Consider the following 27012-nt stretch of genomic DNA (forward strand, 5'->3'; position numbering starts at 1 on the left):
AAAGGTTCATTGTTGTAAATAGAACCCTAGAGTTCTTCACTCAATTTTAAAGAACCCTTCAATGTAAGGAGAAATGTCTTAAATGATTGCATACATTCATGTTTAACAGGTTTTTTCCTTTTTTTTTCTAATGATAAAGTAGGTTAAAATGATAAATGTATTAAAACAAAATTAATTAATTTAAACTGAATCCATAAAATGATCCCATGATGGGAATGCCTAAAAGGTTCTATATATATGAAGAGACTGACAGAACCCTTTAAGATTCTGTTTAGAACCTTTTCTATAAAAATAATATTACTATTAATTATAAAAGTAACATTTTATTGCTCCATTAGTCATAACATCTTTGTAGTCAGCCAATCAGGCTTCAGGGAGTCAAAAGAATGCTATTCTGTAAAAAAAAAAAAAAAAAAAAGGGAACATTGAATTTTGTCAAATTTCAATACTTTAGCATTCAGCATTTTGGAGGAACAGCTGCCTCCCTGGAGAAATTGCGTCAGACTCACACGTACCTTCCCTGAAGCAAGCAGTAAAGGAAATGCTTGGCTCTTTGTTTGTCCTGCAGGTTATGAGATAGTGAATGTGGGGACGGAGTCGTTCACTCATAAAGGAGCTCCCACATTGTTCTTAACGGCAAGGCAGGTGGGGGTGATATATCAGTGGGGTCCACTCTTATTCTCCCCTGCACAAGAAAACAGAAGGACGGTCATATATTTTTCTCTTGGACACTTTTACAGCCTCTGTTATGAGAGAGGACCAGCCTGTTCACACAATGGACACATACTAATGTCATATGTTAAAGCACATGAGCGATCTGTTAAGACAGCATGTAGACAATATATAGTGCATAAAACTGTGAGTAAGAGTGTTTTTATAGACACGCATGCAAAAACATGAGACAACAGCTTCCATATCAGATAAAGATGAAAATATAAACTGCATAAAATAAATTAATAGATAAATGTGAATGATAAACATAATAAGATGTAAATGTATTGTGCACAAAATAAATAAATTAGTAATGATAATAATTCATAGATGCATAAGCAGTTTTAAAATAATATTGTGAAGTGTATCTATCCAATCAATGTTATTGACCTCATAAATATGCAAATAAGAATGCTAATCCAGGGTTTACAAATGTACTGTGAAATCTTGACTACCCAGGAGTAATTACTTATCCAGGATGAACAATGTGAAGCATGTAAAAAGATAACCCAATTTTTAGAATGAAGCTTTTCAAGTGTGAAAAACGGCTCATTATTGTCGTTTTTCATGCTCCTCCTTTTAATAATTATAACTTCTCAATCTGATGATGCTGCAAAATGTTTATTCATACTTTCTTATGGTCTTATCTAACAGGTCTATCCAATGTCTTGAAGCAAAAGCAGCACTGCATTTAAAAGGGAAATACCAAGACAGTGGGCCAGACGATATCAGCCTAGAGCGCAGTGAGTGAATGTGTAGGATAACCGCATTAGGGAGATTTGATACCACTGTGGTTTGTAATCCTTTTGAAGTGAGATCCTTTTTCCAGCAGTGGTCGAAACACAATCCTCAGTTACAGACCCTGGAAGTGATGGTCTTTTTTACCCTTATTCAGGGAAATTTTGGAATGCTATTCAGAATGAGGAGGAAAAAACTAACGAGTAGAGCTCAACTTCAACAAAGTGAGAAAAGAGGATGTGTTGCTGTTATATAGGAAATGAATGGATCAGAATGATCAAAGCACTGTAATGTAGAGTTGTTGATTTCATTTAATTTATTGTTCCTATATTTCCTCTCTTTACAACATTCACTGCGATGCATTTTGTTGAAACACAAGAAAACTGACCTTGTTGAGTCGAACTTAGTTGAACTGAATTGAAAGGAATTATATTCACTTTAAATTAAATTAAAGTCAAATAAATTAAATTACAAGGAAATCACATTAAAATACAGTTTTTCTCCATTGGTTTGGCTCATTTCTTGAAACAGAAATTACATTCTCAAAACAACATGGACAACCCTCCAAACCACTTGGCAACTGTTCACAACAGAATTGATTTTCTCATTCATTTCATCTAATTGCAAATGTCTAAGTACATGTCTCAATGTCTCAGTACATCTTTGCAAATGACAAAGTACAGGTAGCCTACATTTAGCACAATTTCCAAGTGAATAGATCTTGTTGATCTAAACTGATTGTTGATTCTCAGTCTAATGGTTGTTCGCTCCAAAACGTGTCAGCGTCATTTCATTGTATAAGTCATCACATGCACAATTGTCTGTTCAATTGTCAAAATTATTCAAGAACATAATACCATGAATACGATATATGAAACCTTGGAACATTTGATAAATTTATTACAGCAATTGACAGTCAGGAGAAACTAGAACTTGACTAACATGTAAAATGTAAGTCAGTTTCTGGTTGCCCATCACAACCTTTTTACAATTAAGCAGTGGTTCCCAAACTTTTTTGGCTTCAGTACCCACTTTACCTGATTTGTGTATCCAGGTAATCCAGGTATGAAAGTATTTGATTTATCTGACTTCAACATTTTGCCTAAAAACTGCAATTATCATTATAATCCTTATTTTGAAGAATATAACATACAATAAGAAAAAGGGTCAAAGAGCTGCAATTAGTGCCTCCCATGTAAATCTATCTAATACTGTGGGTTTTACTGTAACATTTCAGTAAGTCTAGTCATTGATGATTTTCCCCCTCCCCTTTCTGTCAAATACCCACTGTAGGGGTACATGTACCCCAGGTTTGGAACCACTGGAGTATGGCCAGTAGTATATTGAACTTGTGGAGAACATACTGTAGAACATTCCTGTGTAATTGTCTGTAACTGTAGTGTATGACTCTTCTGTATGACTGATTTGATGTTTTCTTTTTTTACGCTATTGTAGAGAATAATGGCATTGGAAGGAAACAAGCGACCAGTGAAGAACTGTTAGTTGTGAAACTCCAGCTTTATTTACAGCACTGTAGGCTGCATATAATTTTCATTGTTTTTTGTTTGTGTGTTTATATTACAGTATATTATGCTGTATACATTTTCTTTTTGTGAATGATAATGGTTACAATTTCCTTGGCAGTATGAGTGCAATGTGTGATGTCAAACCTTGGAGGCTATTCTTATACCCTAAAATCCTATTTCTTTTTGTCAGTTTTATACACAATTGTATTCTGATAGCTAGACAAAAAAACAGTACAGTAACCATTGTCAATGAAGGACTGGGCTAAGACTGAAAGGTGGACATGAGGGATATTTCAATGGTCCTCTGCCATAGTGACAAAACATCTAAACATTTTGACTTGCAGTGCTCACACAATGCCAAAATGGACAAAGCATTTTGGGGGCACTGAATGTTTAAATGAGAAGGAAATTAAGTTTTGACACCTGAGTGAACTGTTTTGGGAGAGGTATGAGCTTTTGCAAGTGAGCTATAGTGTTGTGCTGAACTGTAAGACTGTTTTGATCTTAGAGTTTTGAGAATGTAATTTCTGTTTCAAGAAATGAGCCAAACCAATGGACAAAAACTGTAAAATAAAATAAAATAAAATAAAAGCAGTTTGGATGGATGGATGGATGGATGGATGGATGGATGGATGGATGGATGGATGGATGGATGGATGGATGGATGGATGGATGGATGGATGGATGGATGGATGGATGGATGGATGGAGTAAAAAAAAAAGATGTGACCCTACAGAGGATAAACAGTTTGGATGGATGGATGGATGGATGGATGGAGTAAAAAAAAAGATGTGACCCTACAGAGGATAAACAGTTTGGATGGATGGATGGATGGAAGGATGGATGGATGGATGGATGGATGGATGGATGGATGGAGTAAAAAAAATAAGATGTGACCCTACAGAGGATAAGTGGTTTGGATGGATGGATGGATGGAGTAAAAAAAAAGATGTGACCCTACAGAGGATAAACAGTTTGGATGGATGGATGGATGGATGGATGGATGGATGGATGGATGGATGGATGGATGGAGTAAAAAAATAAGATGTGACCCTACAGAGGATAAACAGCTTGGATGGATGGATGGATGGATGGATGGATGGATGGATGGATGGATGGATGGATGGATGGAGTAAAAAAATAAGTTGTGACCCTACAGAGGATAAACAGTTTGGATGGATGGATGGATGGATGGATGGATGGATGGATGGATGGATGGATGGATGGATGGATGGATGGATGGAGTAAAAAAATAAGATGTGACCCTACAGAGGATAAGTGGTTTGGATGGATGGATGGATGGATGGATGGATGGATGGATGGATGGATGGATGGATGGATGGATGGATGGATGGATGGATGGAGTAAAAAAAATAAGATGTGACCCTACAGAGGATAAACTGTTTGGATGGATGGATGGATGGATGGATGGAGTAAATAAATAAGATGTGACCCTACAGAGGATAAGTGGTTTGGATGGATGGATGGATGGATGGAGTAAAAAAAATAAGATGTGACCCTACAGAGGATAAGTGGTTTGAATGGATGGATGGATGGATGGATGGATAGATGGAGTAAAAAAATAAGATGTGACCCTACAGAGGATAAACAGTTTGGATGGATGGATGGATGGATGGATGGAGTAAAAAAATAAGATGTGACCCTACAGAGGATAAACAGTTTGGATGGATGGATGGATGGATGGATGGATGGATGGATGGATGGATGGATGGATGGAGTAAAAAAATAAGATGTGACCCTACAGAGGATAAACAGTTTGGATGGATGGATGGATGGATGGATGGATGGATGGATGGATGGATGGATGGAGTAAAAAAATAAGATGTGACCCTACAGAGGATAAACAGTTTGGATGGATGGATGGATGGATGGATGGATGGATGGATGGAGTAAAACAAATAAGATGTGACCCTACAGAGGATAAGTGGTTTGGATGGATGGATGGATGGATGGATGGATGGATGGATGGATGGATGGATGGATGGAGTAAAAAAAATAAGATGTGACCCTACAGAGGATAAACTGTTTGGATGGATGGATGGATGGATGGATGGATGGATGGATGGATGGATGGAGTAAAAAAATAAGATGTGACCCTACAGAGGATAAGTGGTTTGGATTGATGGATGGATGGATGGATGGATGGATGGATGGATGGATGGATGGATGGATGGATGGATGGATGGATGGATGGATGGATGGATGGATGGATGGATGGATGGAGTAAAAAAATAAGATGTGACCCTACAGAGAATAAACAGTTTGGATGGATGGATGGATGGATGGATGGATGGAGTAAAAAAAAATATGTGACCCTACAGAGGATAAACTGTTTGGATGGATGGATGGATGGATGGATGGATGGATGGATGGATGGATGGAGTAAAAAAATAAGATGTGACCCTACAGAGGATAAACAGTTTGGATGGATGGATGGATGGATGGATGGATGGATGGATGGAGTAAAAAAATAAGATGTGACCCTACAGAGGATAAACAGTTTGGATGGATGGATGGATGGATGGATGGATGGAGTAAAAAAATAAGATGTGACCCTACAGAGGATAAACAGTTTGGATGGATGGATGGATGGATGGATGGATGGATGGATGGATGGATGGATGGAGTAAAAAAAATAAGATGTGACCCTACAGAGGATAAGTGGTTTGGATGGATGGATGGATGGATGGATGGATGGATGGAGTAAAAAAAATAAGATGTGACCCTACAGAGGATAAACTGTTTGGATGGATGGATGGATGGATGGATGGATGGATGGATGGATGGATGGATGGATGGATGGATGGATGGATGGATGGATGGAGTAAAAAAATAAGATGTGACCCTACAGAGGATAAGTGGTTTGGATGGATGGATGGATGGATGGATGGATGGATGGATGGATGGATGGATGGATGGATGGATGGATGGATGGATGGATGGATGGATGGATGGATGGATGGAGTAAAAATAATAAGATGTGACCCTACAGAGGATAAGTGGTTTGGATGGATGGATGGATGGATAGATGGAGTAAAAAAATAAGATGTGACCCTACAGAGGATAAACAGTTTGGATGGATGGATGGATGGATGGAGTAAAAAAATAAGATGTGACCCTACAGAGAATAAACAGTTTGGATGGATGGATGGATGGATGGATGGATGGATGGATGGATGGATGGATGGATGGATGGATGGATGGATGGATGGAGTAAAAAAAAAATATGTGACCCTACAGAGGATAAACTGATTGGATGGATGGATGGATGGATGGATGGATGGATGGATGGATGGATGGAGTAAAAAAATACGATGTGACCCTACAGAGGATAAACAGTTTGGATGGATGGATGGATGGATGGATGGATGGATGGATGGATGGATGGATGGATGGATGGATGGAGTAAAAAAATAAGATGTGACCCTACAGAGGAAATGGATGGATGGATGGAAAAATTGACAGATAAAAACTGACTGACTGTTCTACAGACAAATAGGGAATATAAAACAACAAAGAATAACAATAACTTAGTATTTAGCAATGGATACAGATTAGAACATACTGGATATTTTCCCCATAAAACGTATACTACAGCATAATTAAACTGAGAACAAGCGCTCTACCTACTTCAATTAGCACACATGGGCCTCACCTTACATGCAACCTAACCTCAGTGCCCACATTTGAGTGTGTGTGTGTGTGTGCATGGAGGGGGCCTACTTTAGTTGAGGTGCACATGACATTCACAAAGCCCTCAACACATCAAGTAAAAGAAAAAGGCCACCAATGCAGAAATTGGGGACCATGGGAGTTTTTGTGGGACTTCGAAATCAACACTCCCCACCCCACCCCGTCCTTCTTCAAAGTGCACACCGGCAGTTGAGGGGCGTGGCCCATTGAGAGAGGGCTGGATTTAGGCCTTTGTCCCTCTGGCTTCAGGGGCGAATGACATCTTGAACGCTTCAAGAAGATTAAATAGCAAAGCCCAGTCGGAAACAGAGAGAGAGAGAGAGCGCAAGGGATAGAGAATAAAAGAGGAGAGAGGTAGAGAGAGGAATGGTGAGGGTGGGACCCAAGGGTTTGTAAATGTCCGTTGGGGAAATGGAGATTTGGAGAAATGGATTCGGAGAGGAAAAGGGGAATGTTGAGGAGAAAAGAGGATAATGAGAGGAGGAGAGGAAAAGAGTGGCCTCAATGAATAGGATTAGACTGGTCTCACCGTAAGGAGAGAGAGATGGAAAGAAAGAATGTAGGAAGGACACCGAGAGGATGGAGGACTATGTGTGTTCATCTCATACACTTCAGATCACAGATACAATGCATGATGGGAGGTACTTGACACAACGGTCTACACCATACTAAGTCTTTAATAACAGCAAGTTTAAAAAAAAAAAAACTGCGAGAAACAGCTGCTAATTAATCAAATAAGAAAGGAAGAGATTTCTGAAACTTACAGAGCATAAAGTATGCAGTCAAAGTTACGACTGTTAAAAAATGGTGATCATGGCACATGAACTGGAAAACAGTTAGCCGCAACACAACATGATATGCTGATTTATTCATTACACTGATAATCAGCATATCATGCAATTATCCTGCCTAGTAAAAATAAATAAAAAATATTCAATAATTAAATCGTCATGTGGAATACCTAAAAACTGTTAAGAATCATTTTTTAAATTTAGAAAAAAGAAAAATACAGAAGCTTCTTTTCAATTGACCCACAGATTATATATAAGAAATATTTTTAAATAGTATTCTTAAACATTTGTGCTAATTAGAGTCAGTAAGATTTTTTAAGGAAATTAATATATTTATCCAACAAGGATGCATTAAATTGATCAAAAGTGACAGTAAAGACATTTATAATGTTGCAAAACATTTCTATTTAAAATAAATGCTCTTCTATTCATTAAAGAATCCTGAAAAAAAAAAAAAAAATTGTAAGAATATTTCACAATAAGTGTTTTTACCAACCCGATCTCACAGCAATTTGTACATATTTTACGAAGTGGCTAATTTGTACGAATTCATACGACTTCACTCATACGAATTTGTTAAGTTTTTTGCTAAATTGTACGTATTTTATGAGTTGCCAAATTCGTATGAATTTGTACGAATGACCTACCCCTAACCCCGCCCCTAAACCGACCCGTCACTGGGGTTTAGACAAATTGTATGAATTCACACGAGTGACATCGTGCGAATTAGCCACCTCGTAAAATACGTACAAATTGGTCATGAGATAGCGTTTACTGTATTTTGATCAAATAAATAAAGCCTTGGTGAGCATAAAAGACTTCTTTCAAAAAATATTACATACCCCAAACTTTTGAACAACATATAACATATATAAAATAAAGCTTAAAATAGCAGTTAAGAGTGAAACAAGAATAAACAAAAGAATTTTACTACTACAGCGTTTTTTACACATCATTTCAGGTACCCAAGAAAAGAACCTGATCTTTCACCCCAAAACAAGCAAAGCAAAACAAAACTCCTCTCTTCCTTAACTCTTTTCTGCCCTTCTCCTCCTCTTTTCTGCACTGTCTTCACTTGTATTTAAGAGAATGTCATTCAAAGACCATCAAAATTGCCACAATCTGCCACATTTGAATCTTACTAACACTGTATGTGGATTTGTTCATTGTATGGATGTTGTAGGCTCCTGGGCCGTACTGTTAAGAACGCCCAATCCCATGGCAGAACACTTTTATCCTTTATGCGTGGGTCAGTGGGCGCCCCCTGGGGGGAAACAACCCCCAGGATTAATGATATGCGTGACATGCATTGTGTGACCCCCCTTGGGGTGTGGGGGTGATGTGGGGTTGGGTTATCTAAACTCCCCCTCATCTTGCCCTCAGAAAAGCTAGTCAACCTGCTAAAGAAATTCAAGAATGTGCATCGGAATGTGCTGGAATATCTGTGACTGTTGTTATGAGGCGGAGAGAAAGCTGTGTTCGATAAATGACTGATGTTGCTCAAACAGGACAGCATCTGTCATTGTCTTTGCTATTGAGTCAAGTACAAGAAAAGTGGACAAGGAGAAGATGTCTGATGCATTATACATGATTGTTATGTTAAATAGCGAGTTAATTGCTTGGATATATTTGTATATTCATTATGGATTTTTTTTTTTTTATTAAAACTATATAAAATTTTTTTGGTCAACTTTTTCCTATAAACAAATTAATAAAAAACAAACATCTCTATGATTTATCCTCAGATTTTAAAAATAATTAAAACATTTATTAAAAATTATATTCTTATACTATTATACAAAAATTACACTTCTTATTAAAAAAATATTAATAAAATGATACCAGAAATAATAACTCTCACGTGTCACTGTGTGAATTATGGGAAATGTCCCAAGGATTTATGCATTAATTCCATAGCTTTCATGTTTTCATCCCTTTAGAATAACCTGTGTCCCAATTGCATAGTCTGAGGTTTTTTTTTTTTAGTATGCATTGTACACCGGTACGCTGGTGCACATTATTAATGAATTCACACTTAAAGCCTTTCATGTTTTCTCTTCCTGTCACTCTCTCAGCATCCCTCCATCTGAGACGACGCGGTCCCTCGTTCCGGTTGAAAAAGAGGGGTAGGAGAGAAAAGGGGGCTTCACTTCACATCCAGTGCAGCATGAAAAACGGGTTCCTTCCCTTCACATGCAAATCTAGCATTACATAACTAGACAATCTGCTTGGGAGTCTAAAACTCACACGTAGTTTTGACGCACACACATACACACACAGTGAATGGAGAATGATGCCTTTATCCTGTATGTAAACATGGCTATTTAAGTTACTCGTAAAAGGTCAGACAAAGAAAATTGTGAGTTACACTGAGCTGAGATCAGCTTTAAAGCAGATTAATTCTATATACTAAATAAAAAAACAGGGTGACATCAAAACAGATATTTTTTGTTATGTTTACTTAAAAAAAAGCAATATGATTTGGAGATGTCCTTAATTGGAAAAATATTTCAATAATAATAATGATAATGATGATAATAATAATCATTTTTATTATTATTGAAACAATTTTCCAATTGAACTGTAAATAAATTATGATATGATCAATAAGTCATGGCAACTTATATTTTAACGTTATTGTAGCTCATCAAAATAATTTAAGTAATTTCAACTTTCAAAGTTAAATGAGATTCAACTTGATTTTTTTAAAGGGGTCATGAATTGAGAAATCAACTTTTCCTTGAACTTTTGACATGTAAGAGACCACTGTACAATAAAAACTTCCTGTAAGTTTCAGAACTCAAAACTTCCTATCCAAAAACAGCTTTTACTGAAACCAATCTCCGAAAATGACTGGTTTCAGATTTTGTCACATTATGACATCATAGTGCGACGAAAGACCGCCTTCAAAGAAGAAAATTAACGCCTACTTCTACATCATCACATCTTTGGCCACGCCCACTGGCGTGTTAGTGAGATAAGAAGGAGAGAAAAGAGATACTGGATCACGGGACTAAAATTAACATTACCTTCCAAAAGATCCTAATGTACTTATCCTCAACTATGTGAATGTCTCAGTAGAGCATTGTTTGTTTGTTTGGTACATTTCACTGATTCTTTGGTAAATCAGTCGCAATTTCAGCACAGGCTTTGCAAATAGACTTTTACAGTAAGATATGGACCCGACAGTAATGCCACAATATGTAAGTAATCGCGTTAATTCTAATGCCTAATCTGTGATTTCTGATATGTAATGGTTCATGTACAGTCAGACGTTCTTTGTCTCAAAATGGTTTATTGCTGTTTATGTGTCAGTAAATCAAGCCATTGACTAAATGGTCAACTTCACAGTTTTTCTTAGTAATCTGTTATTTAAATTTTGATTAAATTATATACAGAAAGCAATCAAAGATCCCTTCCTTTATAATCATTGGAGCTGTCAATCACACAGTGCTAGTTTATCTGTGACTTTCGACAAAACATTCGGCATTATAATCAATGACTGTCTAAACTGCACATTGAATCATTTCATGATTAGTTAATCTCAACAGATGTAATAGTAAAAACATAGTAAATGTTTTCAAGAGAGTTCCACATGTAATAACCATTTCATATGTAAAGTCGTTAGCCAATCATAGCAGTGGGCATTTACACTGAAGTCTCACAGCAGACACGCTCCTTCCAACAGAGTGTTCAAATCAGAGGGAGAAAAATAATGGTAGAAAATGGTAGAAAACATAAGTGCCCCTCAGGAAACTAAAATAAAGAAATGCAGTTCAAGACCCTTTTAAGTCAGTTTAATATACTTTAAGTTGAAATGACTTGTGAAATAAAATTGATTATACTTAATAATTTAAGCAGCAACTAAATTTAAGTGAAGTTTAATTTTTTTTACTGTGTGAAAATGTCTGTGAAAATGAGTTTTCAGATTTGGTGAACTTCTGTGGACAAGTCTTTTCTCAAACTTTAGATACATAAGTACGTAAATGCTCATGCACATACACACACACACACACTGGGCTTCTGGATGGGATGCGGTCAGGATGGAGAGAGTGAATAATGTGGTAATTGGATGAGTCAATGACTCTGCATGCTTTAAAAGAAGACGACGCCTCCCTCCACTGCGCCTTTCATCTCCTAATCATTTATTCATCCTTTTATTTTTGGATGAATGCTCATCTACCTCCTTCTTGTCTGTCTGTCTGTCTGTCTGTGTGTGTCTGTCCTTTGGCAGCTCTCATGATGAGATGGGACATCTCGTCCTCTCCCTCAGAACACACATGAAAGCAGACGATGAGGATTATGATGTGAAGGCGATGCTGATTATTGTGATTTTGGTTGATTTGAATTAGATTATGAAATTCTTGTTAATGGTTTAATACTTCATCAATCAGAGAAAAATGTGCTGAGAGTTGCCACATTTCAAATTCACACAAAGGTTTGCATACAACACAAACACGTCTGACAGTATGGACAAAATGACTGAGCTGATCTACTTTAGCCACACAATATATGTTACCATTTGTAGAGTTCAGGCTCAATAGTTGATTGACAGGTAAGTAGGTGGTCTCTTGCTTTTGTCTGGGACGCATTAGCTTATCCGTTTATCAGGACGCATTAGTGTGTACACTACAAATGTGATGTGGCCATGTGTGGGTCACAAAACGTTTTAGACCAGATTTACGTTAAATTATCTGAAATGGATCTTAAAGGATTAGTTCACTTTCAAATAAAATGTCCCTGATAATTTACTCACCCCCATATCATCCAAGATGTCCATGTCCTTCTTTCTTCAGTCGAAAAGAAATTAAGGATTATTCTCCTTATAGTGGACTTCAATGGACTCCACTGTTGAAGGTCAAAATGACAGTTTCAGTGCAGCTTCAAAGGGCTTTAAACGATACCAGACGAGGAATAAGGGTCTTATCTAGCGAAACAATCATTCATTTTAGAAAAAAATGTATTTGCTTTATATATTACTTTTGTGTTCTTCAAAAAGCTAACACTATATGTCCTACGCCTTCCCTATTCTACTTACGGAAAAATTGGAACTGGCACTGCGTAAGTAGAATAGGGAAGGTGTAGGACATACAGCGTAAGCTTTTTGAAGAACACAAAAGTGCGGTTTTGGCAGAACCCCTTGGAAGGTGATCATTTGTTTATATAAAGCATATACATTTACATATTTTTCGAAAATGACAGATTGTTTTGCTAGATAAGACCCTTATTCCTCGTCTGGGATCGTTTAAAGCAATTGGAAGCTGCACTGAAACTGTCATTTTGACCTTCAACCATCTGGAGGCCATTGAAGTCCACTATAAGGAGAATAATCCTGGAATGTTTTCATCAAAAACCTTAATTTCTTTTTGACTGAAGAAAGAAGGACATGAACATCTTGGATGACATGGGGGTGAGTAAATTATCAGGAAAGTTTTATTTGAAAGTGAACTAATCCTTTAATATTTGGTGTAAATTGAGGCATGTTGAACTATGGTACATTTAATCATGTCGTTGAGTGCTTGCTTGATGTGTGAGAACCAATGAGGGTCATTTTCGCATCTCATGCCAGCTCGTTTAAGCTTCTCTAAGAACCAATGAGGTTTGTTGTTTGTTTGAAGCGAGTACGGTTGAGCTTCTGTTTACCATATTTGAGTGTTCTATGTAACTGTGTTGATTAGTGTTTATATGTGTATAAAAAAGCCTAAATTACATCTATTCATCACATAAAGCAAATGTTTCTCTTCAGAAGACTTTGATTAAACTGCTTGATTCATATGGATCTCTTTATGAACGTTTTGACTTTTGATGCGTCAGAGTTTTGGATGAATAGACTTTCAACGGAAAGACAGAAATCTCTCAGATTTCATTAAAAATATCTTCATTTTTATTTAGAAGATGAACGAAAGCTTTATGTATGGTGGCCCAGTAGTGCACAACACAACAAAATTAAAAAAAAGCAAACATAAGTTCACAACACAACGGAAACAAGCCACAACACAATGGAATAAAGCCACAAAACAACGGAAACAAGCCACAACACAACGGAAATGCTCCCGACCACTTGGGGGCTCTCAGAGCTCGGTAATCGGTAATCCTTGCCACTGTTTTATACAGTAGACAGTCTTACAAAGATATCAATACCATGATTAGTTTTAAGTATGTAAACATGAAATATTAATTAAAAATCAACTACGTGCACAAAATAGCTTCATATTTATACTTGTGAATGATTTGACGGCGCATGATGAAGTGAACATTCACCAATTCCACCAAGTGGTTAAAACGTATAATTTGTATTCATTACAATGACTTTGTTTAACATTTAAAAAACAGACATGTTCAAATTCCAAAGCTTCTTAGTTCCTGTTGGTAAGACTGACAAGCTTTGGAATTTGAATATGTCTGTTTTAAAATGTTATAACTAATTTTAATGAATACAAATTATACGTTTTAACCACTTGGTGGAATTGGCAGACGTTCCCTTCACCATGCACCGTGGTAACGCGCTCTATGGTAGCGCGTCAAATCATTCACAGGTATAAATATGAAGCTATTTTGCACAGTTATTTTGTGATTTCGAATTAATATTTCATGGCGATATACAGTGGTTACATATTGTTAAAACTAACTGTGGTATTGATATTACTGCCGACTCTATAGAACATTGGCAAGGAAAACTAACTTTACCGAGCTCTGAGAGCCCCCTAGTGGTCGGGAGCATTTCCGTTGTGTTGTTGCTTTATTCTGTTGTGTTGTGGCTTGATTCTGTTGTGTTGTGGCTTTATTCTGTTGTGTTGTGGCTTGATTTCGTTGTGTTGTGGCTTTATTCTGTTGTGTTTTGGCTTGATTTCGTTGTGTTGTGGCTTTATTCTGTTGTGTTGTGGCTTTATTTTGTTGTGTTATGGCTTGATTCTGTTGCGTTGTGGCTCGATTTCGTTGTGTTGTGAACTTATGTTTGCTTTTAATTTCGTTGTGTTGTGCACTACTGGGCCACCGTATTTATGGGATTGGAACAACATGAGGGTGAGTAACTGATAACAGAATTTTCATTTTTGGATGAAGTAACCTTTAAAATCGCACAGTATTTGTGATAAACAGACACACAAATCAGAAAATCAACAAAAAAACTCTCTCTGTCACTCAGTGAGCCATTTAACGTTAAATGAACAAGACTTTCTAGAGACTGACAGAAATGAGAGCTACATAATGTGTAAGTGTACACCTGTATCTAAATTGAAGAGTTTTGTGCTCTCTAGTCTGCGGATGAGTTTGTATGTGTGTTTACGCGAGCGAGTTTGTGCTTTCTCCCTCGTCTCTTTTGATCCGGCGTGTGTCAGTCTAAAGTCCAGAACGCATATCAAGTTACCGTGGGTAAGAGGAACCTCCTTCACACAGCGCCGTTCAAAGCGCCGTCGCCAATCAGCCAGCCGTTTCAGACCCCTCTGTCTGTGGCATCAGGAAATGGGAATGAATTTGATGGAGGTCTGATTTTTCCTCCCGCACTGCCTTTTATCTCCCCAAGCTTTGGATTGTAATCATTACACATCAGGTTAACAGACAGCACCAATGCACTGATTACACTGGGCAACGGTTAATAGAGAGAGAGATGTAGGGAAAGGAAAGAGATTGTGGCAAGAATGACTTTCTCATTGGTAAGTGACAGATGAGATTTTCGGGCCTCAGACGCACTCGCAGAAGACTAATCATTCTGACCGCATAAGCAATCCCATCTGACGAGACTTTAATATGAAACACACATGGAGAACGAACACATAGCGCATGCAGAAAAATGCAGGGAAAAAAGCAGTGGGAAATTGTGGGCTGGTTGTGATGTCACAAAATGCGATCAAGATTTTCAACATAATACTAGGAATCAAGAACTGTTATGTGTTGGTTCTTTTTATTGAATTAAAAACATTCTGCATATAATCAGTGTAGTCCAACCAATTCATGAACAGATGATTATTATGTGTCAGTTTCTTAAAATGAATCAAAAACATATAACATGACTAGTCTTGAACAGATGACTCCTGTAATAATAAGAATTATTTTTAGTGAATCAAAATCATAACTGGTCCAACTGATTCTCGAACAGATCACTCTTATGAGTCGGTTCTTTTAACAGAATCAAACACTTTTTTTTGACTATTATAGTCGAACCCATTCTCTTATGAGAATTTTTGATGTGAATCACACCCAAAACTTACTGTACAACCGTCACTGTAAAAAATTACCGTGATTTTAACAGTAAAAGACTGTAAAAATGCTGCGGTGAAAAACTGTTAATTGGTTTACAGAAAGTTTCCGTACTATATACGGTGAATAACTGTAATAGATCTAACGGTACATTGAATGTAATTTTACAGTAAAATACCGTTAAATTCACAGTTTTTGAAAGTGAAAAATAACAATTCATTGTAAAATTTACAGTGAAAAACCGTAAATTGACATTCCCACAATTCCCTGCGTGACACTTCACATTTGATATATTTTTGTTGAAATAACTGTTTCTTTTTAGTTTTTCTCATTTGTTTCTAATCAGTTATGTACATTAGGGTTTTGTTACATCTAATGTTGTTAAATTAATGTTTATTGCATTTTTAAAATTTCATGCATGTTACCATGATGGTGCTTAGTGTGTGTGTGAATGACACTGTGTGCTCCTTCTATATATTAGTATTGTCCTCCTCAGCTTGTGGAAAATCTGCTTGTGATGAACTTTGATTCATCATGTGACTCTTATCACCACTGTGTTTGGTGACTGTCAGTGTATTAAAAAGATACAAAACAGATATTAGTACTTCATTAGGTTGGTAAATTAACATTATATCAGTTAATGAAATACGTTATTTTACCGTAAATTTTACTGGGATTGTTTTTACAGTGTACTGAAATCCAATGTTAAATATACATATTTAAAATGTAAAATTCACATGTAACTCCATAAGTATGTTTACGGTTTGATGTCATTTTTACACTATTGTTCTGGTAACCACAGCTGCCGGTATTTTTCCGTAGAAACAACGGGATTTTTTTTACAGTGTTCATTATGTACTTAAAGCTTGTGTAGTTACTGACTGGTTGAACATATGATTATTCATTCTCAAAACATAAGCCTTACGCAGTAGGTTATAAGTTTTGGGTCCAAAATTCCTTTTGTAAAAATCTTTAACTCTGATATGTCAACAAAATGAAAAAAAAAATAAAAAAAATACTGGCTTAATCCAGTGTTCAGATTTCTGTTCTGGAAATGTATCTATTCACCTGGAGTATCTTGCCTTAAAGGGATAGTTCAACCAAAAATGAAAATGCTGTCATCATTTACTCACCTTCATGTCATTATAAAACCCATGTGTCTTTTGTTCATGTATGGAACACAAATGAATGAAAACATTTTAATGAAATCTGAGAAATTTCTGTCCCTCCATTGACAGTCTGTGCAACTGACGCTTTGATGCTTCAAAAGTTCATAAAAGAGTTCGTAAAACTAATCCATATGAATCAAGCGGTTTAGTCCAATTGTTCTGAAGAGACTTAATCACTTTATATGATGAACAGATTGAATTTAGGCTTTTATTGACAGAAACTTTGACCAGCGAACATATACATAAGCTCAACCGAACCTGCTTGATGTGCGAGAACAAACTTCCTTGGTTCTTGCGGAAGCTCAAACGTGCTGCGCAACACATGAGAATGAACCTTCTTGGTTCTCACATCGGAATCATTGGTAGATACCAATGATACCTCACTGGTATCTCTTTGTGAACTACTTTAGAAAGCATCAGAGTGGTAGTTGCGTACAATGTCAATGGAGGGACAGAAATCTCAGATTTCATTAAAAATATCTTCATTTGGGTTCCAAAGATGAACAGGTTTGGAACGACATGAGGTTGAGTATTTTTGGGTGAACTATCCCTTTAATATACAGTATTTCAAAATGTAATTTATTCCTTCCTTCTTAATATTTTCAGTTCAAAAGAACTTGTTTGTTGAAATCTTTTGCAACATTATAAATTATAAACTGTCAAAGTTCAAGTAAAAAAAAACGGACCCCAAACTTTTGAATCATAATGTATAATAAAATTTCCATAATTTGCAATTGCATTTTTCCCAATATTTTTTAAATCAAATATTAAGGCATAAAAGAATTTTTAAATGGAATCTGCATCATTAAGAGGAATCCAGACCAGAACAATTCCCATGCCTAATTTAAAACACACACAGAAAAAAATGCTTGAAAACTAGTAATGTTTCCTCAGTATCACACATACATCAAAGTTTCTTAGACAGTTATTTGATACAATCCTCGCTGCAAACCGTTTCATAAAGTGATGGGGACAAATTTACAAAAAAAGTGGTGGGGACGTAAACGCGAGTGTGCCGTGTGTGTTTGTGTGTGTCAGGCTGGAAGCGCATAACAGACACAAAAACAACATGCCAACCCTGAGTGGCCGTATCTGGGCAACCCTGCCACACAGCGCCTGGCGCCCTCCTCCTCCGCTCCTTTGTGCCAGGGCCAGCGCCACGTCAACTTCACACCACCGCACACCATGGCCCGTGCGCCCTGCCTGCTGCGCCACCAGAGAGAGGGGCAATGTGGGATACGTCTCAATCCGCGGGATGGTGCCTCCCCCCTGCGCTGGCTCTCCTCCCTCCTCGTGGCTCCTGATCCCCTTCTCCCGCTGCTCTCCCTCCTCTCGTCTCTCCCACTGTCAATGTGTCTTAAGAACGCTCTCATCCTCTCATCTCTTTCTTCCCATCTTGTTTTCTCACTGTCATTCACACTGTATCTCTCTCATCATCCCTCCCCCAACCTCCAAATGACTCCCTCTCTCCCTCAGCCTCCCACTTGTCTGACTCTGCCCCTCGCTCTGTCTTTTTATCTTCCTCTCTTTCTCCCATACCGTTTCTCTATCTTTCCCCATGTCTGTCTTTCTGCCTGACAGATCAGAGGGGCATAAGCTTCTTTCTTTCAGACCACAGGAGTCCTCAAAACCTCCCCTGCCAGAGAACAACGCAGCGAACCTCCCACCACACACACACACACGCACACACACACACACACACGCGCGCACGCTTTGTAAACCTGTCTAGAAAAAGGTAAAGGATTCACATGAAAGAATAAATGAGAACAGTAACTCAATTCGGAAAACAAAAACAAAGAGAAGTGAATGAAGAATAACACAATCAGACCTTGAGCAAGAGAGTCTGTAACTGTCAGTCAGTGTGTGTGAGGGACATCATAATAACAGAATAAAACAGAAAAATACATTTTCAGGTTATTTTATTCTTCAAATGGGCAGTTCTTCATTTAAAGCTGTTTTAAATGAAAATTGAAAATTAAACTTCTTCAAGCTGTTTTATCTATGTGAAAATATTTATCCACTCTAAAAAATGCTGGGTTGTTTCAACCCATGTTTGGGTCAAATATGTACAACCCCAACTTTTTATATACATTTTTTAATTACATTTTTAAGCCCAACGGTTGGGTTTGCTCAAATTTGACCCAAACATGCATTCTAAAAAATGCTGGGTTTGGGTCAAATATGGACAAATCCAACTTTGTTTAATTTTTTTAATTACATTTTGAAACCAAATGGTTAGGTTTGTCTAAATTTGACCCAAACACGCACTCTAAAAAATGCTGGGTTGTTTCAACCCATGTTTGGGTCAATTATGGACAAATCCAACTTTTTGTTTAATTTTTTTTTATAAAATTTTGAAACCAAACGGTTGGGTTTGTCTAAATTTGACCCAAACATGCACTCTAAAAAAATGCTGGGTTGTTTCAACCCATATTTGGGTCAAATATGGACAAATCCAACTTTTTGTTAAATTTTTTTAATTAAATTTTGAAACCAAACGGTTGGGTTTGTCTAAATTTGACCCAAACACGCACTCTAAAAAATGCTGGGTTGTTTCAACCCATGTTTGGGTCAAATATGGACAACCTCAACCATTGAGTTAAAAATTTATTTAAAAAATTGAACCCAACTGTTGGGTTTGTCCATTTCTGACCCAAATTTGTGTTGAAACAACCCAGCATTTTTTAGAGATTCAATATCTTGGAATATGGATCTGATCATTTTGGCACAATATTCTCACTTTTTGTGGAAATATCTGGAAAAGCTGCACAAGTTTGCTAAAACACATTTATATATTTATAAAAACAGAAAGAAATGGAATGTTTCTGAATGAAATTCACAAATACATAAATTCATATTCATACGTACGTTGAATCAGAGTCTATGAATGTATGTGAGAGAGAGACATCAGACTGTGATGTCAACTGTGATGTGACAGCTTCCAGCTTTCTCTCAGTCTCTCCTTTTGTTTCTCTCTACATGTCACTGTCTCCATAACTAAACTGAATCCCACACAGAGTCCTGATAATTGATTTCATTATTGAGTTTTATCAGAGACAGGGACTGCAGATGGGTTGATTCTGTTCAGTTCATTTGATCAGCGACGATGGTGGTTCATCGCTGTGCCAGATCCACTCTCACCAGATGCCACATGACAGTTGGCCATGAACAATACAAACTGGCAGGCAGGCCTAAAGTCTGTCTCTGTTAATTCAAAATGAATGCTGTCTGGAGGAGACACTATAGAAATGTGTTTGTTTGTGTGTGGTTCAGATCCACTTTTGCTCAAGGCAGAAAGAGATTAGGCTGCACTTCCTCTGTAAATGGCAAAAAGCTACGGGTCAAACATGCTCCTTGATCGATATCAGGACGTATCTGTCAAAACATACAGGTTAGCTTATGTGTGTGTGTGTCTGTCTAAATAAAGGATAGGCTAATCGCGCAAAAGATTATGGGCTCTTTCTCTCAAGGAGGGGAAGTATTTGAACGACACACCCTTCTGACATGCCTACATTGAGACTGACCCCAGTAACCTCTGCTCTAGAGGCCCTAAAGCATGCTGTGTGCAAAACAAGCAGTGACTTTTCACCATTTAATTTGAATTATCAAAAACAACAGCAGAAACACTAAAGGGGGCAGAAAAATATTTATATTTATCTATAAATATCTTTAAATCCATCATATATAAATATTTTTTATTAAAGTGCCCTTATTATGCTTTTTTGAATAGTACCTCTCATGTAGTGTGTAATATAGTTGATTGTGAATGTAAAAGGTCAAAGTGCACAATAAATAGTTATTCTCTCCAAAAAGAAAGAATCGATTCTGAACTGCTGAAATGAGTCGTCAGCAATTCCAATCCCACTTTCTGTTACATACCTAAGTAACAATGTTACAAATTTGCATAAAGCCAACTTATGGTCTTTATTGGCTACCCGTGAACAATGTCTCCTTTGACCCGCCCTCAAACACTGTAGTTGTAGCTGAGGCCTGGAAGAGTTTGGTTTGTGTTGTCGACATGTCAAGAAGACACTGTTTTCAGTGCTGCGAATCCACAGCGCATGCGTTTCAAAGAATGGGGACTCACGCTGGATAGATACGGGGGAAAATTACGCTATCATTACTATTCGCATTACTGTGTATACACGCGCTGAGGAAGCCTGAAATTCAGATAGGGTAATAGGCGTTTCATTTCCAACAGGAGCTGTAAGCGGTAGACCAAATACAACAGACTGGGCCGATTGACCAATCAGAGCAGAGTAGGCTTGCAGAAAGGAGGGGTTTAGAGAGACTGTATCTTCCAACAAGCCGTTTTCAGAATCTTAGAGAAATGAGGCAATGTGCAATGTATATTATATGACAATTAAAGTGTTTTTTTTTTGTCTTTTGATGCATTTCTATTGTAGGAGACCTCCAAAACAAAATTAGGAACATTTAAAGGTGCCATCAAACATTTTTTTTACAAGATGTAATATAAGTCTAAGGTGTCCCCTGAATGTGTCTGTGAAGTTTCAGCTCAAAATACCCCATAGATTTTTTTTAATTAATTTTTTTAAACTGCCTATTTTGGGGCATCATTAAATATACACCGATTCAGGCTGCGGTCCCTTTAATTCCTCACGCTCTCCCCGCACCCGGAGCTCGCGCTTGCCTTAAACAGCATAAACAAAGTTCACACAGCTAATATAACCCTCAAAATGGATCTTTACAAAGTGTTCGTCATGCATACTGCATGCATGCTTCGTATCATGTGAGTATAGTATTTATTTGGATGTATACATTTGATTCTGAATGAGTTTGATAGTGCTCCATGGCTAAAGCTAACATTACACACTGGTGGAGAGATTTATAAAGAATGAAGTTGTGTTTATGCATTATACAGACTGCAGGTGTTTCATAATGAAAATAGCGACGGCTCTTGTCTTCGTGAATATAGTAATAAACGATGGTAACTTTAACCACATTTAACAGTACATTAGCAACATGCTAACGAAACATTTAGAAAGACAATTTAAACAAATTAAACAAATATCACTAAAAATATCATGATATCATGGATCATGTCAGTTATTATTGCTCCATCTGCCATTTTTCGCTATTGTTCTTGCTTGCTTACCTAGTCTGATCAGTGCTTCCCACAGGTTTGAAATATACATGCGGTGGTAGCCGGGCGAAAAATCCTCCTATTACCCACGGCACAAAAATGGTCTACTACATGTGACAAACAAATAATGTGTAATTTTTACCAGTATTTTTATTTATTGAAATTAATTTTAATTACATAGCATATTACATTTAATTACATACTAATATTATGCATTATTATGCATTGTAAATTATGCAAAATTACAGCATTTAAATGGTTCACCTTTTTCTATGTTCTCCTTGCTGTCATATAGTGTCTCTCTCAGTGAATGGGACACAGATTTTACTAGTAAAATTTATAAAATATAATATATGTGTCAAATAATGTTCTTAGTCTTTTCTTCCTGTGGAGGAGACTACAATAATTTACTATGAATTAAATGGAAATCAAATTAAATACAATTTATTGTGTAACCAAAATACCAATAATGCCCAAAAGAAAAAGAAAAAAAACTTAGCATGTGAATTTTAATTATAAACAAACCCGAAATACACCGGGACTCTTATTTTGAAATGTCTGTAATATTGCAGGCTGATCCTTCAGATTCTTACAATCGTCTAAAACATTTCATATAAAGGCCATAAAGTAGACATTGTAATAATTCATCAACTTGAGTTCATTAGCAATCGCTTGGCATAAATCTGCGCTTTTCATTGATTGAGAATCACTTTGAAGCAGTCTGAAGTGCTGTTGCGCGAGCTTGTAGAACACGCAACAGCGCCCCCTTGTGACTTTGCAAAATGCAGCGCCTGTGGGAATGTCAGCGGGAGTAAACAGTTCTGACGCACACATAACGAGTATAAAATATAAAAATGTGTCTTCAAATATACTTGGGCGGCCGTTATTATACGTGGGCGGCCCGCCCAAGTAAAGTCTATGTGTGGGAAGCACTGCTGATGATTCAGCTGTGCACAGATCCAGACGTTAATACTGGCTGCCCTTGTCTAAAGTCTTGAACATGGGCTGGCATATGCAAATATTGGGGTCATACATATTAATGATCCCGATTATTATGTAAGAGTCGGTGTTATGTTGAGATTCGCCTGTTCTTCAGAGGTCTTTTAAACAAATGAGATTTATATAAGAAGGAGGAATCAATGGTGTTTGAGAATCACTGTATGTCATTTCCATGTACTGAACTCTTGTTATTCAACTATGCCAAGGTAAATTCAATTTTCCATTCGATGGCACCTTTAAAATAACATAATAGGGGCACTTTAAATGTTAAATAAACAGAGACAAACCAATCTTAGAAAATGAATAAATAAATATATCTTACATTTTATGTATTTAATAATAAAAAGAAAAGAAGAAAGACTGCTCGGATACATGTGTAAACTTGATGGGAAGTAAATCTACAAAAAAAGTTGGTTAAAAAGTCATTGGAAAGTTATTTTGGAAAAAAGCATCATATGTTTTTAGCTGCCACTTGGTTTGATATTTTGTATCCAATAAAATGACATCCAGACATTTAAAGCGAGCCCTTCTGGGACCACTGTATAAAAAAAAAATGCTCAGCTGACTACAGAATCAGAAATGGATGGAGAAGTAAAATATTAATATATGGTTTTCACAATTCTAATGTTTTTTATAAATTAAACTACACTTAAAGAGAGTCAGTTCAAAAGTTCAACCCTTCCCCTACCTCTGGTCTGAGAGAGACAGCATACACACACACACACACACTCGTACCAACACGCACACAAAACACACCTGAACTCTGTCACCCCGCACACTCTCACATAAACACACTGAAGTCCCCTAAAGCTGGCTTGCTTTTCCATCACACAAATTTACAAGATCCTGAAATATTTTAAATGGAAAATTGCAGGCCTTTAATCAAGGGCTTAAATGCAGCTGGGTGAGGAAGCAACGCTGCAACAGACTCTCTCTCTCTACATCATTCCAAGTCTGCAATTAAAGAATAAAATGTGGAAAGAAAGTGTGAACTGAGATTTATAGATCTATCCATCTATCATGCATTTAGAGGTCATTCGGTGCGTGTAGAGATGTAGTTTACTCAGTACAGGTTTTTTTGTCAGAGCAACTAACATCCCAGAAGCCGAAGTGTCAGCAGAATTGAGTCTGCATGTGTGTTTCTGCGCTTTTGCCATAGTCAGCTCATGCTCTCTCGCTCACTGCAGAAAAAAAAAAAAAACACTGTGTCGGGACATTTTCCATGCATCTCCTCTCCCTAGTGACCCACACTGAATGTCACTTACACACACAGACACAAACTACTCACAATCATTGATCCAAAACAGGTATTCACTACAGTAAATAACTGCAGCATTTTTGTGTTTTCAGTGTGTAAACATGAAATCTAGTTAAACAAGGTGTTGAATGCACCTCTGTCATTCTTTTCAGTGCAAAATAATAATAATAATAATAATAATGATGAAAGGCCAGATAGAAATTTATTTAAAATAGAAATCATTTGTAACAATACAAAAGTACTGTTATTTTTGATCAATTTAATTCATGATGAATAAAAGTATTAATTTCTTTTGAACGTTAGTGCACTTTTGGCATCTTAAAGAGTCAATTAATTAGTGAACTGGGTGCTAAAACAACAATGGCAGCACATAATAATAAACAGTGCTATCAGCGTGTGCAATTTTTACTTTAGTGAATCCCCCCCACCATCTTTACTGGAGTGCTGAACATTTAAATCTATTCAAAAACCTATAACTGCTCTCTCCCCCATTGTGTTTCCACGCTTATAGCCGCTAACATTATTACTGTAATGTTGTAATTGCAAAGATAGAAGCAATGGAGACAGAGAGAGTGTCTTTGTCCACACATCTAGAGCCCCATTATAAATGCATTCAGTGTCCAGCAGACCCATTCAACATTTACAGGCAGCCAAAGAGGCCAGCAGTCAGCGTGTCAATACATCAGACTCTATGGCTCCTAAATGAGCGCATATGGAGTCTTGATTGAATAATACACAAATGTAATGAAAGAGCTCACATTCATTGTTGGAAATAACTAGGAGCCATGCAGAGAACGAGCATTTAGATAAGTGGAGTAATTACTGATTTTTGCTTACATAATCAGTGAAACTTGCAAATGAGTGTGATTTTATGCAGTGGGATATTTTCACAAGCATTGCACGCTGGTGGGATAAATGGTGTGGTTGGCTGTGAAAAGTGGTTATTTTATATGTACTCTAACTCACTCTCTTTGTTTCTATGTCTGTTCTCTCATTTATGATCACACTGCAGATGATTCAGATTTTTAAATCCAGTTGTTACAACTGACTATTCGCAAATTACCAAGCGTTTGTCTGTCTTTATGTTCAGTCATTGCATACACTTCCCCACAACTGGGAGATGCTCCTTCTCAACATGTAAACAAAGACACAGTTAGATATCTTAAATGTTTCTTTAAAACCCCCTAATGCACTAAAAGATCCAATAGCAATTTAATTTGCAACGTATAATGGCATCATTGCCAGTGGTTAAATCCTAAGAATCGATTAGTCTATCCTGTTTTCAGTTGATAAATGAACGGAACTATTGTGTGCCTCCCATTCAATAAATCGCAACAATCTTTGTGGTTCATATTTACTTTTGATATGAAACAAAGTCTAAGATTTCAAATTATGTGCATTTTATTACGAAATTCAAAAATAAATACAGTTTTGGCTCCGTTTAATGTGGCGTGACGGCGTGACAGAGGTCACTGTATGCGCCTCAGTTCAAGAGAGGCGGCAGCGTGAAGCGATCATCTTTTCCGCTTTAATATCAGTTACAGCGCAAAATAAACATGAATGAACACCCGAAGATATGCTAAAAGATAGTAACTTACCGAAATCCGTATCCTGTCTCATGTAATCGCTCAATCAGCGTTTCAACTGCGGAAAGACATAAATAAAAGAGCTCTTAAACAATATGTCACCTAATGACACATTTACCTCAGAAAAACCATATTCATGATGACCATAAACTCGTTAGTTAGCTTGAAAAATTAACTCTAGAGACGAGCATTTTGCTAAATATATGCAACATATTACATATTCGTTATAATGTTTAATGTTCTTCAATATTTAATGCATGTTTGAATAAATCCGTCAAGTTTTTATGACAGCCACCATTTAAATGTTTGTATTTTAAAAAAAATCGAATTGGAGTAGAAATATGATTATGTAGTTGTAAAGTTAGTGCTAACTATTATTATAAAAAATTCTTTTGAGTGGCAATGGTAAAAAAAAAAAAAAAAAAAAAAAAAAACATGCACAGACAAATCCAAATTAAACCTTGCGGCTCATGACGACACATTGTTTTTCTAAGACACGAAACGATCATTTTTTTGCAAGAAAACGAACAGTATTTATATCATTTTTACCTCAAATACACCACTATCCAACTGCCTTGAGCGCGCGCACGGCATCCGGTGCATGAAGTGTGTACGCCTCTGGCCTAGTTTAAACATGGTGCCTGCAGTAGTTGTTATACAAATGGAAGTAAACCACTAAAAAACATGGGTTTATAACATCAAAACTTCATTTTATTTTGTTACTTTTTGTAAGGGCAGCTTTACAAATAAAAAGGACATATACAAAGATGTTGTTCACATACCTCAGTTGGATGTGGAAAAATCATCAGGGGAAAAATGATCGCTCCAGACCCTCAACAACTTTAGTACGTTAAAGGTACAATATGTAAAATTTTTGCAGTAAAATATCCAAAAACCACTAGGCTAGTGTTATATATTTTGTCCAGCTGATTACAAACAATATCTCTAATGTTTTCAACTACTTGTAAATCATGAGAAAATTCCCATTCTAAACAGTGACATGGGGCAGTGCAGTCGCCTGTCAATGACGTCAGTTACCCTTTGTTACCGCCTTTACTGACGTAGAAACCACATGACAATAGTGCCGTGGACAAATGCGGAAGTAGTGTCTAGCGTCCAGCAAACCACTAGCTTGCTTCAAGCAGTTCCTTATTTACTTCTTGCACGTTTTATGGTGGATTGTGTTACTTATTTATGGAACATAATTACTGTTTACCATC

At 36.9% G+C, this 27012-nt stretch overlaps 1 long non-coding RNA gene across 1 annotated transcript; it reads right to left on the minus strand.

Moving 5' to 3' along the window:
* Positions 1 to 330: 330 nt before the first annotated feature.
* LOC137018449 (uncharacterized) lies at positions 331 to 25852 on the minus strand. The gene is made up of 3 exons (XR_010894909.1): positions 25805 to 25852; positions 516 to 685; positions 331 to 394 (listed from the first exon to the last, which is right to left on the minus strand). It is a non-coding gene; the product is annotated as an uncharacterized lncRNA (long non-coding RNA).
* Positions 25853 to 27012: the final 1160 nt, after the last annotated feature.

Source organism: Chanodichthys erythropterus, chromosome 4, assembly GCF_024489055.1.
Source record: "Chanodichthys erythropterus isolate Z2021 chromosome 4, ASM2448905v1, whole genome shotgun sequence".
Lineage (NCBI taxonomy): Eukaryota > Metazoa > Chordata > Actinopteri > Cypriniformes > Xenocyprididae > Chanodichthys > Chanodichthys erythropterus.